The sequence below is a fragment of the Staurois parvus genome, unplaced genomic scaffold (genome assembly GCF_062004578.1).
Source record: "Staurois parvus isolate SC_StPar_1 unplaced genomic scaffold, SC_StPar_1.0 ptg000814l, whole genome shotgun sequence".
Lineage (NCBI taxonomy): Eukaryota > Metazoa > Chordata > Amphibia > Anura > Ranidae > Staurois > Staurois parvus.
Window position 1 is genome coordinate 996640 of NW_028318610.1, and position 13987 is coordinate 1010626.

Sequence of the window (13987 nt, forward strand, 5' to 3'; positions counted from 1 at the left end):
GGGGTTGCAGTAAAATTTTAAATTTGTATTAAGCACAATGCCAACGTTACAAACACCCTAGCAGGAGAGTGCCGCTTAGGGAAATAACTCATAGTTCAATGCAGTCAAAGACGTGGCTGAGGAGAGATGCCAACAGTGTCTGCTTCAGAGGGTGAAGTGCAGCCTGGCCAGACCGTTTCAAGAGGGGAGGCTCCTTTGCCAGGATAGCGAGTCCCTAGCCTGTTCCTTCTCATCTGGAACCTTTTTCTACAGCTAGTTACTTTCCATAACAAGCGGGGTCTCTCTCCCTACACTAGCCACTGGAAAAATGAGCACCAAAATCCAGGGGCAGGGACCTATTTACACCCTGATTACTCAAGGTGGCCGCCAAAGGTCACAGAGCTGCAGCATTGCCAACCACTCAGATCGAGTGACACCTGCAAAGGAGAAAACAGTCTGCATCTCCCTACATGTGCAATACTTACACCTGACTTCTGCACTCTGTGCATTATGCACTCCTATACACTCCTGACCCCTGTACTCTGTGCATTACTTACTCATGACCTTTTCACCTTGTATGTTAGTTACTCCTGACATCTGCACTCTGTGTATTACCTACTCCCTACTACCTAGTTACCTACTACCTACTAATCTCTGCATCCTGCACATTACATACCCTTGACCTCTGCAATCTGTGTGTTATGCACTCCTGCCCCCTGAACTATGCATTACTTACTGCCTACCCCTGCTCCCTGAGTGTAATATACCCCTCGCCTCTGCACTCTGTTACTTATTCCTGACCCCTCTGCTCTGTGCATTATGCTCTGTTCATTATGCATTCCTGAACCCTACACTTTGTGCATCATGCACTCTTGTACCCTGAACTCTGCGCATCACGCACTCCTGAACCCTGCACTCTGAATCACGCACTCCTGAACCCTGCACTCTGAATCACGCACTCCTGAACCCTGCACTCTGAATCACGCACTCCTGAACCCTGCACTCTGAATCACGCACTCCTGAACCCTGCACTCTGAATCACGCACTCCTGAACCCTGCACTCTGAATCACGCACTCTGAATCACGCACTCCTGAATCCTGCACTCTGAATCACGCACTCCTGAACCCTGCACTCTGAATCACGCACTCCTGAACCCTGCACTCTGAATCACGCACTCCTGAACCCTGCACTCTGAATCACGCACTCCTGAATCCTGCACTCTGAATCACGCACTCCTGAATCCTGCACTCTGAATCACGCACTCCTGAATCCTGCACTCCATGAACTCTCTGTACTTAAAGCAGATCTGTAGCCCTCTACAACAAATCAACTGAGAACTCAAAAGCCATCTTGTATTAATATTCTCAATACACTTGCTAATTCCAACTGCTTTGCTTCTTTTACAAAGGGTTTTATTATAGAATAAGCAGAGATGAAACAACATTCCAGAAACATATACATTGACCAACAAATATGGGACATACAGGGCGCTTGAGAAATATTACAGAGCATGTACTGGTCGAAGCATAAACATAAACTGAATATTTAAGTGCCAGGGAAGGGGGAAAAAAAAAAAGGGGGGGAGAAAGGGGGAAACGGTGAGCAAACATTTGGAGGTCAATGACAATGCAAACTCTAAGAGAAATTTTTGCTATAAAAGCGCACAGAAGACAGGGGAGGCATGAAGTGAAGCTTCTCCGGAGGTTAATATATATTCCAGACATTGGGCTCTCATTTGAGTCCAGGTTGCCTCGGTAGTATTGCAGATGTAGCACTCAGGGAAAAGAACACAATCATTACAATTGGCATAAGAACAGATTGGACAGAAGGATAGAGAAAGACAGTCGATGGGAAGACGAGGACAAAAGCAAAACATAAAAAAACAAAGACAAAAACAATCACAAAAGGGCTCCGGGGCAACCGCAACAGAATCGATCCTCATATCGACAGAAGGGACTGGTCAAAGCTCGAAGGTTGGGCTGTATCCAGCCAGGGACGCCATATGCCTCCTTTTTTTCAATAAGGGCAAATTGCATCTTGTGCACGCTAAAACTTGGTCCATCTTTGATCGTTTCATCTGGTTGCAAGAGATTCAAATTCTCTCCCATTGCATGTTGACTCAGTGCAGGGGCGGATTGACAACTCATGGGGCCCCCGGGCATTAGGGGATCATGGGGCCCCTGTGTCCTTGCCCAAACTCAAAAAAGCCTATGGAAAAAGGTACCAGGGGCATCTCCTGGGGCCCCCTACTGACCCCGGGCCCTCGGGCAGTGCCCGAGTTTCCAAATGGTCAGTCCGTCCCTGGACCAGTGTAAAAACTACTGTCTGCAGCAGAAATGATGACATGATACTACCACCAGGGTGCCACTAGTAAAGTAAGAGGCACTGTAATTACTGTATTTCAGTAGTGATGATCATATCCAAGGGCAGCAGTATCTGTAGCATTGCCAAAAGGCATCACCTTGACAGAATGGGCTGCACTCTCATCTATGCTGTGCTAAGACCACTCTATTGGTTACACCAGTGTTTCTCAACTCCAGTCCTCATGGACCCCCAACAGGTCATGTTTTCAGGATTTCCATTATTTTGCACAGGTGATTTGATCAGTTTCACTGCCTTAGTAATTACCACAGCTGTTTCATCTGAGGGAAATCCTGAAAACATGACCTGTTGGGGGTCCATGAGGACTGGAGTTGAGAAACACTGGGTTACACATACACAGTTCTCCTTCTGAAACTTGCTGATCCTACTTCTTTGAAATCTTGAATCAGGGAAGTTGACAGCACCTGATCACTACATAATGATGTGATAAGGGGAAAACCTTTGCTTCGGACTAAAGTTCCTCTTTAACTGTCTTTTTTCAAGAAGATACAGGTATTAACCCATTCTATAAATTACAAGTAAATTCAAGGAGTAAAAGAAAGAAAAGCACTATAAACTGTTTGGAGTGGTTTACTATTGGAAACAAGAAATGTCTGCACTGAAAAAGACATTATAGACAAGAAAAGACCCGTCTTCCAGCTAGATAAATACGATAAACCTAAATGTAAAGGCTTGGGCTACACTTTCAGCAAAAATGGTGAGTATAAATTTAATTTGTGCATTTATACTTTATACTTTCTAATTAAAGTGCATTAATGTTCAATGGCTGGCCTGCAATCATCTCAATTATACTCTAAATTCAGATTAGTACAGGCTGGGGGCTTATGATGCACTCTGATTAAATGGTGCTGCAAACCAGTAGCCACTAATGACCCTTATGTTCTTACACTCTTTTTCTGGCAGTGAGGCATACTCTTGCCTAGTGTGTATTTATGTAGCAATGATTATAACCTGTGTGTCTGCAGCTGTGTTTGACCATTGAAAATTAACATGATTTCCTGTCTGGTAAATGCTGTAGGAAGCTGTATTGGGTGCCATAAAATCCACATTTATAGCAGACTTGTAAAGATAAAAATATAGGAGCTTTGGATGGTGACTTTAAAGAAGCGATTTCTTCAACTGATTCATGACCACAATTTGTAAATTAAAGTTCCTCTGTGAGTTTCCAATTCTGAGCGAAATTTCAAGGATATTAGTGTGTGCTTTTTTTTTTATCCTTTTCAATGTGAGACTTTGCTATGACTGACATCTCCCTGATGCTAATAATGATCTGGCTCCAGAGCAGGGGCGGACTGACAACTCATGGGGCCCCCGGGCAATAGGGGATCATGGGACCCCTGTGTCCTTGCCCAAACTCAAAAAAGCCTATGAAAAAGGTACCAGGGGCGGACTGACAACTCATGGGGCCCCTGGGCAATAAGGGATCATGGGGCCCCTGTGTCCTTGCCCAAACTCAAAAAAGCCTATGAAAAAGGTACCAGGGGCATCTCATGGGGCCCCCTACTGACCCCAAGTTTCCAAATGTGGCCGAATTTCCAAATGGTCAGTCCGCCCCAGCTCCAGTGTGTCAGATATGACATTGTGATCACATGAGGGGTATTACTAAACAAACCTCTATTGCTCAAACTACCAGTTTTTCTCTTTGTCCTCTCAGTAAAGACACTGACCCTGATTTACTAAAGGGGTAGAACATTTTCACCTTGCAAAGTGAATTTTTGCCGTTATTAGAAAATTGGAAGAAAGAAAACGAAAGTTCTTTTTGGGAAAAATAACCCCAATCATATGCAAAGGAAATTAACACAACAGACATTTTACTCACATATGACAGAATAATCAAAATCAGCACTTCACCTTATTCACTAAATAAAGTGAAAATTCACTTTTCAAAGAGATCTTTTAATAATTTAGTGGATGAGGTGAAGCTGTGCTAATATACGCGAAAATTCACTTTATCCGCTTCCATACCAGGCACTTTTACCCCCATCCTGCCCAGGCCATTTTTCAGGTTTCAGCGCTCTCACATTTTGAATGACAATTGCGCGGTCATACAACATTGTACCCAAACTAAAATATTATTATTTTCTTCACACAACTAGAGCTTTCTTGTGGTGGTATTTAATTACCACTGGGTTTTTAATTTTTTGCTAAAATAACAAAAAAAGATTGAATATTTTGAAAAAAAACATGTTTTTCTTTGTTTCTGTTAAAGTTTGCAAATAAATAATTGTTCTCATAAATTTAGGCCAAAATGTATTCTGCTACATGTCTTTGGTGAGAATAATCGAAATTAGTATTTATTATTTAGTCTGTAGGAAAGTTATAGAGTTCACAAACTATGGGATCAAAAAAAATTGATCAATCCTGAAGTACTGACGGTCAATCTAATTTCTTGAGGTCCAAGAATGTCGGAACAGTACAGATATCCCCCAAATGTCAGGACAGTACAGATATCCCCCAAATGACCCCTTTTTGCCAAGTAGACAGTCCGACGTATTTCATAAGATGCATGGCGAGTTTTTTGAAGTTGTAATTTTTTTATCATAATTTCGGAAAATGAAAAAATTAAAAAAATTATTTTCACTATTTTTTTTACATACTGTCACCAGTGCAGTACAGCGTCATCATATAACTGGCATGGCGGTGATCAGGGACACTGACTGGTGACAGTACGAAAAAAAAAATAATTAAAAATGTTTTTTTAATTAGTTTTCATTTTTTATTAAATTTTTTCTCTTTTAAGAATTTTTTTTCAGTATGAACAAAGTAGTATAATATTACCATAGTAACATTGTACTACTTTGGGGAAGTGATCAGTAATTTCTTTTTACACAATTTGCTTATAGCAAAGAGGTACTTTGCTATAAGCAAGCATTTACCTGAATGACACCGATTCATTCAGGGGTTTTTTTTGTGCTTAGCTGTGATTTGGCCATGGCTAATCACATGACACAGCTGGGCTGTGATTGGCCCAGCTTGTGCATGTGATCGCTGTGACCATTCACAGCTAGACACACTTGTATACAATGGATGGCATGAAAGGAAGCCATCCATTGTATATAACTGTCATGTGACCTGCTGTGATTGGTCACAGCAGATCACATGGTACCGGCAACGGGGTATACGAGGTACACAGCTGGTGACCGATTGCGCCGCAGAGCGGCCCTGCGGGCAGGCACACTGCGCATACCTGAAAGGACGCCATATGGTGTCCACCCGGAGGGACGAGCTGTTCGCCCAACCACCATCTGGCTGTAGGCTGGGTGGCAACTGGTTAAAAAGTAAATATTCTGACCTGAAAAGTTTAGTATACCTGTCAAACTTTCTCGAGAGTCCTTGGTGTAGAGTACTGATGTGCGTCCAGTGAGGCTCCGTGCTCAGCTTTTCCTACCCTCTGTATGTGAATTTTTTGATTATCTTTGGCCTTTGCCTACTAGCTCATTGGTCATTACTTGTTTGCCATTAACGCAACTTATAAGGTTTCATTCCATCTCTTTATGTATTGTGTTTATTTACTCAGTTTCTCTCTTTGTCAATAATTCAGTGCATTTGTTATGTCCTTCATCAGAAGAATGGTATACCTTATTCTTTTGTGCCAGTGATCTTGCTTTTGACTGTTTCTTTGTTGTTGTGTTGTCTATAATAAAATCCATTGTAAATGCAAACATTCTCTACCTTTTAGTAATTCAGGGTTTTTGTCTTCACAGAGAGTGCCCAGAAAAGCAAAAACAGCCAGCTTGGGCAATATACTATGAGTAAGGCTTCAGTCGAAACGCGTTAGTGTTTTATCCCTGTATCTTGATTTGTAGCCAATAAAGAATTATCACAATGGATGTCACTGAGTAGACGGCTTCACTGTAACAGAGGATTATTGCTACATTTCAAAGGCATTTGGGCCAGAGCACTTGTTTCCAGTCTACAGGTAATTTGCGGTAGAGCATGTTTTCCTTGTTGGACTGAGCTTGGGCAATATACATTTGTTTGGTAATAAACCGCTCTCTGGTTCCAGATCGTCAGAAGAGAAAGCGATAACGCAGTCTCACATCTAGGAACCAGGGGCGGACTGACAACTCATGGGGCCCCCAGGCAATAGGGGATCATGGGGCCCCTGTGTCCTTGCCCAAACTCAAAAAAGCCTATGAAAAAGGTACCAGGGGCATCTCATGGGGCCCCCTACTGACCTCGGGCCCTCGGGCAGTGCCCGAGTTTCCAAATGGTCAGTCAGCCCCTGCTAGGAACTTAACACACCTACCTGTGAAAAAGAATGTAGATTAACACTCCCTCAGAATGGTAAATTTGCTGAGAAATATTAATCTGGTCACATAGCAGTTCAATACCATTCTCCAATGATTCAGCAATGAAAGCGCCCATATTAATATCTGTATAGGTTTACTTTAAACATGGATTTTTTGGCACCCAATACATACACTAAAATAAGTGAACAATTCACCTTTGCAAATGCTGTACTCCTTTAGTAAATCTACCCCACTTTAAAAACAATTAATAAGGCTAGATTTATACTTTTCCATGTGCTATGTAGCATCCTTGGTAATATAAAGACATACCGTAGGCAGGAGCGGACTGACCATTTGGAAACTCAGGCACTGCCCGAGGGCCCGGGGTCAGTAGGGGGCCCCATGAGATTCCCCTGGTACCTTTTTCATAGGCTTTTTTGAGTTTGGGCAAGGACACAGGGGCCCCATGATCCCCTATTGCCCGGGGGCCCCATGAGTTGTCAGTCCGCCCCTGACCATAGGTGTGAATAGGCCTATAAAATTCCTTCTCTTCCACACTGAACTGCAGTGCATTGATGTGAATCAGCCACATAGGAAAGAATGGGATTTCTAGTTGAAATACATTTTCATGTAGCAAAAGAGTTCTGCTGCATGAAAATGAAGAAACATACATAGGCCCTACAATTTTTGCCTTCCAGAGGATTTACCCCCCTTCCTGACCAGGCCATTTTTTGCGTTATGGCACTGAGTTACTTTAATTGAAAATTGCTCGGTCATGCAACACTGCACCCAAATTAATTTATGTCCTTTTGTTCCCCCACAAATAGAGCTTTCTTTCAGTGGTATTTGATTGCTGTGCGGTGTTTATTTTTTGTGCTATGAACAAAACAAGACTGACAATTTTGAGAAAAGAACAATATTGTTGACTTTTTGCCATTAAATATGTCCAATAAAAAAGAAAAAAAATTTCGTCATAAATTTTGTGCAAAATGTATTCTGCTACATGTTTTTGCTAAAAAAAAAACCAAAAAACAATTAGTGTAAATTAATTGGTTTATGTGAAAGTTATAGCATTTATAAAATGACGGTATATATACTGGAATTTTTTTTTTTTACTACTAATGGCGGCGATCAGCAACTTCTAGTGGGACTGCAGGCATTCTGACACTGGGGAGGAACTGACTTGGTGTCAGCGACATCCCCAGTGACACCAATACAGTGATCAGTGCTAATAAAAAGCACTGACACTGTACTAATGGCACTTGGTAGAAAGGGGTTAACATCTGGGCGATCAAAGGGTTAACTGTATGCTGTGTGTTTTACTATGGGGCTGTATCTGTGCTTTCCACTGTAAACACACTGCTTTGTATGGCTCTGCAATACATAGAACTGTATTGTTTACATATAGTTCTCTCCCCCCACCGTCGGTATTACTCAGCAATTACTGGGTGCCGGCGAGTAATCACTGGCCGGAACCTGGTGATTGACAGCTGAGTCCGCGAATGGTGACGTGGGTAGGGCACGCATGTCGGCTCACACGCACCCCCTACCCGGAAATGCAAAATCACGTATATATACGTGATCTTGTGCACCCCTGCCACCCTCTAGGAGTATTTCTGCTATAGGGTGCCGAGGTAAAGTAGTTAAAAAATTGTTTCATTTGTATAAATTTATCAATCTATAATAATAAATCTGAGCAGGGTATATATTAAAACATTGTTCCAAATCTAGGTCTTTAAAAAATATACATAAAAATTATTTAGGTAGGCAATTTGGAGTTACTTACACGTTAACTGATGGATATATTCAAGCTTCTATACCAACCTTTACCGAAACTAAGAAAGGTATCATGTATGTGGAGACTTGGAGGGGATACAAGGAGGAATAGACCCCTGGAGGTGAGAAGGGGAAATCCATCCATCCATCCATCCTTATACCACCATAAGAAACCACACACTGGAGAGACATCAGGGTGGATAATCAGCAAATTGCAGTGTGGAACCATCTGGGAAGGAGTTCAGGAGTAGCAGTTTTTGCATCTGTCCCTATAGGACAAACAGCTATTTCAGCCTATAATAAGTAGGCAAATAAGGAGGTAAGCGCATAATAGAGGAACAATTATCCTGAAGCCGCCTTATGTGTTGGAACAAATCCATATATTAACATTGGAGAACTATTTATTTAAATATTATTTTGGACACTGGTTGATGGGATATATTGTTTTTGTTTTATGGGATTGGATAATTATATTGTTATGGTCACTAATATACTTATATTCAGGTTAATTATATAGAGCATTTGTAGATTCAGAATCACAAGTGTAGGATTTATAAATGTAAAAATATTTTTTGGTACACTCATTTACATATAATTTTTAGTACATTAATTATTCAGTAAGGGAGCGCTGCACTATTGTTTGAACATATAGAGTTAATAACACTGTTTATGAGTTGGTGTAGGGTGCTAGCGAACCTGTTTTTACATATATATTATTTTTATTATATATATAAATAATTTTGGGTAGCAGAGAACACATTTTGATTTTCACCATATTAGCTCACAAGTAATTTTGGCACTAATTGTAAAAAATTGTTTCATTTGTATAAATTTATCAACCTATATTAATAAATCTGAGCAGGGTATTTATTAAAACATTGTTCCAAATCTATGTCTTTAACCACTTCCTGACCGGCCGTTGTATATAAACGGACGGACGGTGGCAGTGCAGGGTCGGGTGGCCGTTTATAAACGGCCTCCCCGCATCCTGCTTGTGCGCGCTCCCTGGGAGCGCGCAGCACCACAATCCGGTGCCCGCCGATCATCGGACGGGACCTCTGTACGAGGTCCCGATCATGTGATCACTGATTGGCCAATCAGTGATCACATGCAAAGTAGCAAGCAAGATGTCACTTGTGACATCATTGCTTACTACGTGTGAATTCTGTGAATGATCACAGAGGTCACATGGTACAAGGCTATTCACTCTGTATTTCTCAATGACTGCAAGAATGCAGACAGAGAGAAAGAGAAATGATTGCTTTTACATCCTATATGGGTGTAAAAGCAATCACTGTAAAAAAAAAAAAAAAAAAAATCTTCATCACCCCCCACAAGTAGTACAGTGTCACCATGGTGAAACTGTACTGCTAGGGTGACAGTATGTAGAAAAAAAAATAAAAATAAAAAATAATAATATAAAAAATAAAATAAAAATGTAAAAAAAAATATTTAAAAATTATAATTTTTGGTTATAAACTAATTTGTTTTTGTTTTTTTTTACTAAAAAGATAACGGAATAAATTTTGGTCAAGATTTATGATGAAATATTATTTATTTGCAAAATTTTAAAAAAAAAACACTTTTTTTCAAAATTTTTGGACATTATCATTTACATAGCAAAAAAAATAAAAATCCCAGCAGTGAATAAAAACCACCAAAATAAAGCTTTGTCTGTCTCAAAAAAATGGTGAAAAATTCATTTGGGTACAGTGTGGCATGACCGCGCAATTGTCATTCAAAGTGTGATAGCGCTGAAAGCTGAAAATTACCCTGGTCAGGAAGGGGGTAAAAGTGTCCGGTATGGAAGTGGTTAAAAAATATATATAAAAATTATTTAGGTAGGCAATTTGGAGTTACTTACAAGTTAACTGATGCATATATTCAAGCTTCTAAATGTGGTCTGTGAATCTCTGCATCAGTGACCTCTGGTCTTGAAAGGGTTAAAGGTGTAAGCTCCAGGGCGCTCATCTTGACCACATCTTTACTACTTAGTGAGTCACTGACCTAGAGCAAGCCTGCAGCCAGCAACAACCGTATGGTCTGAATTCCTATACTACTTGCATGTTCCAGGTCAGTGACTCACTAGTTCGTGAACATGGGATCTAGGATCAGGATGACAGCCCCAGAGATTGCACTCTAGAAACACATAAGCTACAGCAGCAACCACATTTCTATGTTCACGGATTAACTTTTTTTACTGCTCTTTATTAATAATGATATCAAATTAGGAACCGTATTAGATCTTTGTACAAAATTGAAAGACCCATTTTGTAGCAAAGATGTCAATGTATTTAGATATATTAACACATAGTAATAATATTATATATACAATTATAGGAAATATATTCCGTAAAGGTAAAATAAACCTGCTTCTATGAAGATATAGACTTAAAGCTTCTTTGTATCCTCTTACAATGCTAATAAATATATATTTGTTTTTTCTTGCGTGACATGATGCTGTCTTTGTTTATACTGTACATCTTTCTGGTGGCTTTACCATAGGGCATCAAATGAGGTATAATGTCTCATCTTTGTCATAAAATAGGTCTTTCAGCTTTGTACAAAAATATAAATTTATATCATCTACCTTTTTTGAAGGTAAAAATATACCTTTTTGTATTTATAATTTAAATACAAATAAATATACAGTACTTCTGAAAGGTAAAATGAGGCTGCTTCTGTACAAGCCCTAAAGCTTCTTTCCATCCCATGACTCACGATGGTAATACATTTCTATTTGTTTTTCTTGAACATTTGACAGACAAGTATCATCAGAAGATGATGCTGTTCTTTTTATACTGTGAATCCCTTTGTTTGCTGTCCCGCAGGGAGGCACAATGAGCGTACATACTGTAACTGTAACGATGATGTACAGAGGCTGTATATGCTGTCTCTGGAAATCTGAACTGACATGTGTATTCATCAATAGAAAATATAGGCTGATCAGCTGTTCCTTTTTGGAAAACAGTGGTGAGATTATGTGTCTTATTAAACACACATATAACCTTCCTTATGGGCGGTAGTTGTGTTTTCAGTGACTGGAAAATGTTTTTTTTTGGAAATTATCTTTACTCTGAATACCTCCCTTACCAACAAATTATAATGCTAACATTATTAAAATTATTATTGTGCTAGTACACACTATGCATACACACTACTGGGGTATATAAAATGACCTTGCCACTTGGGGGAAATACTGCAATCATCACTATTTCTATTTTTGAAACTAATGTAATTTTCATTGAGGACTCGATGTACGCATTCAGGCAGGAAGGAACATACAGTTGCAAGAAAAAGTATGTGAACAACTTGGTATTACGTGGAGTTTTGCATGAATTGGGCATAAAATGTGCTCTGAACGTCATCTAAGTCACAACAATAGAAGAACACAGTCTGCTGAACATAATACTACACAAACATTAGATGTTGCCATGGTTTAATTGCACATAACATGTAAACATTCACAGTGCAGGGAGGAAAAAGTATGTGAACCTTTGGACTTAATAACTGGTTGACCCTCCTTTGGCAGCAATAACCTCAACCAAACGTTTCCTGTAGTTGCAGATCAGACCTGCACAACGATCTGGAGTAATTTTGGACCACTCCTCTTCACAAAACTGTTTCAGTGTAGCAATATTCTTGGGATGTCTGGTGTGAATCGCTCTCTTAAGGTCATGCCACAGCATTTCAATCGGGTTGAGGTCAGGACTCTGACTGGGCCACTCCAGAAGGCGTATTCTGTGTTGTTGCAGCCATTGTTTTGTTGAATTACTTGTATGCTTTGGGTCATTGTCCTGTTGCATCACCCATCCTCTGCGGAGCTTCAGTTGGCGGACAGATGGTCGTACGTTTTCCTGCAAAATGTCTTGATAAACTCTGGAATTCATATTCCCATCAATGACAACAATCCGTCCAGGCCCTGAGGCAGCAAAGCAGCCCCAAACCATGATGCTCCCTCCGCCATGTTTTACAGTTGGGGATGAGGTTTTGATGTTGGTGTGCTGTGCCTTTTTTCTCCACACATAGTGTTGTGTGTTCTTCCCAAACAACTCAATCTTGGTTTCATCTGTCCACAGTATATTTTGCCAGTAGTGCTGTGGAACATCCAGGTGCTCTTTTGCAAACTTCAAACGTGCTGCAATATTCTTTTTGGACAGCAATGGCTTCCTCTGTGATGTCCTCCCATGTACTCCATTCTTGTTTAATGTTTTCCTTATTGTAGATGTGTCAACAAAAATGTTAGCATGCGCCAGAGATTTCTGTAGGTCTTTAGCTGACACTCTGGGATTCTTCTTTACCTCATGCAGCATTCTGCGCTGTGCTCTTGCAGTCATTTTTACAGGACGACCACGCCCAGGGAGAGTAGCAACAGTGCTAAACTTTCTCCATTTGTAGACAGTCTGTCTTACCGTGGACACATGAACATCAAGGCTTTTGGAGATACTTTTGTAACCCTTTCCAGCTTCATGCAAGTCAACAATTCTTGATGGTAGGTCTTCTGAGAGCTCTTTTCTGCGAGGCATGGTTCACATCAGACAGTGCTTCTTGAAACCAGTAAACCCAAAACATGTGTGTGTTTTTTAAGGGCAGGACAGCTGTCAGCAACACATCCAATATCATCACACTGATTGGAGTCAAGGTTGGCTCACTCCTGGCTCCAATTAGCTCTGGGAGAAGTCATTAAGCTAGGACCTCACATACTTTTTCCTCCCTGCACTGTGAATGTTTACATGTTATGTGCAATTAAACCATGGCAACATCTAATGTTTGTGTAGTATTATGTTCAGCAGACTGTGGTGTTCTTCTATTGTTGTGACTTAGATGGCATTCAGAGCACATTTTATGCCCAGTTCATGCAAAACTCCACGTAATCCCAAGGGATTCACATACTTTTTCTTGCAACTGTATGGTGGCATGTAGGCAGGTTGCCTACTGCAAGTTCGGTAGTATGGCTGCCCTATCTAGGGGAGAAGGAGTTAATGTCTTTTGCCCCCGTTCCCGGTCTACCAACAGCCTTGATCAATGCTTGGATCAAGAGTGGGCATTGTTGAGAGCCGCTAACCAGGCTGATGCCCAGCGACTTGGTGCCTCACACATACACCGTTGACCTGCACTCAGGACTATGCACAGAGAAGTCAGAGAAACTGGAATGGAGAGCCAGAAGATGGCTGGAGACTGGAGGACAGAGTGGGGTTGAGTCCCGGGACCGCGACTCCCCGGCACCAATAGCAGACCCTTGCAGCAGAGGATGGCTTCCAGCTGTTACCCATCGCCCACCCGGAGATATTGCTGATGGGCTGGTGGCCACAAGTGCTGCCCAGATGGAGCCAGCAGAAGTCCTGGAGTTACTGGCCTCGCTCACCAGCCCTGACAGTTCTGCCTGGAAGGAGCCAGTCTACGTGGATGACCAGTCCTCAGGTGAGCCAGCGGAGAGAGTCAGTAGTGGTGATGGGGGGGGGGAGGGTGGATAGGGAGTCACCCAGGCTACAGAATAAATTTGGGCCTCTAGAATTACTGCTGAGATGACTGACGCAGAATTCTTGCCCAGAAGACATTGCTGTTCTTTAAAAAAAATAATAAATTCTGTGCTTTTCTAGCTTGCAGACTAGGCCGG

The 13987-nt window shown here is 41.1% G+C and overlaps 1 protein-coding gene across 2 annotated transcripts in view; it reads right to left on the minus strand.

The window, feature by feature from the left end:
* The window catches only part of DDC (dopa decarboxylase), a 217630-nt gene that overhangs the window by 38036 nt on the left and 165607 nt on the right, over positions 1-13987 (minus strand). The window lies entirely within an intron of this gene.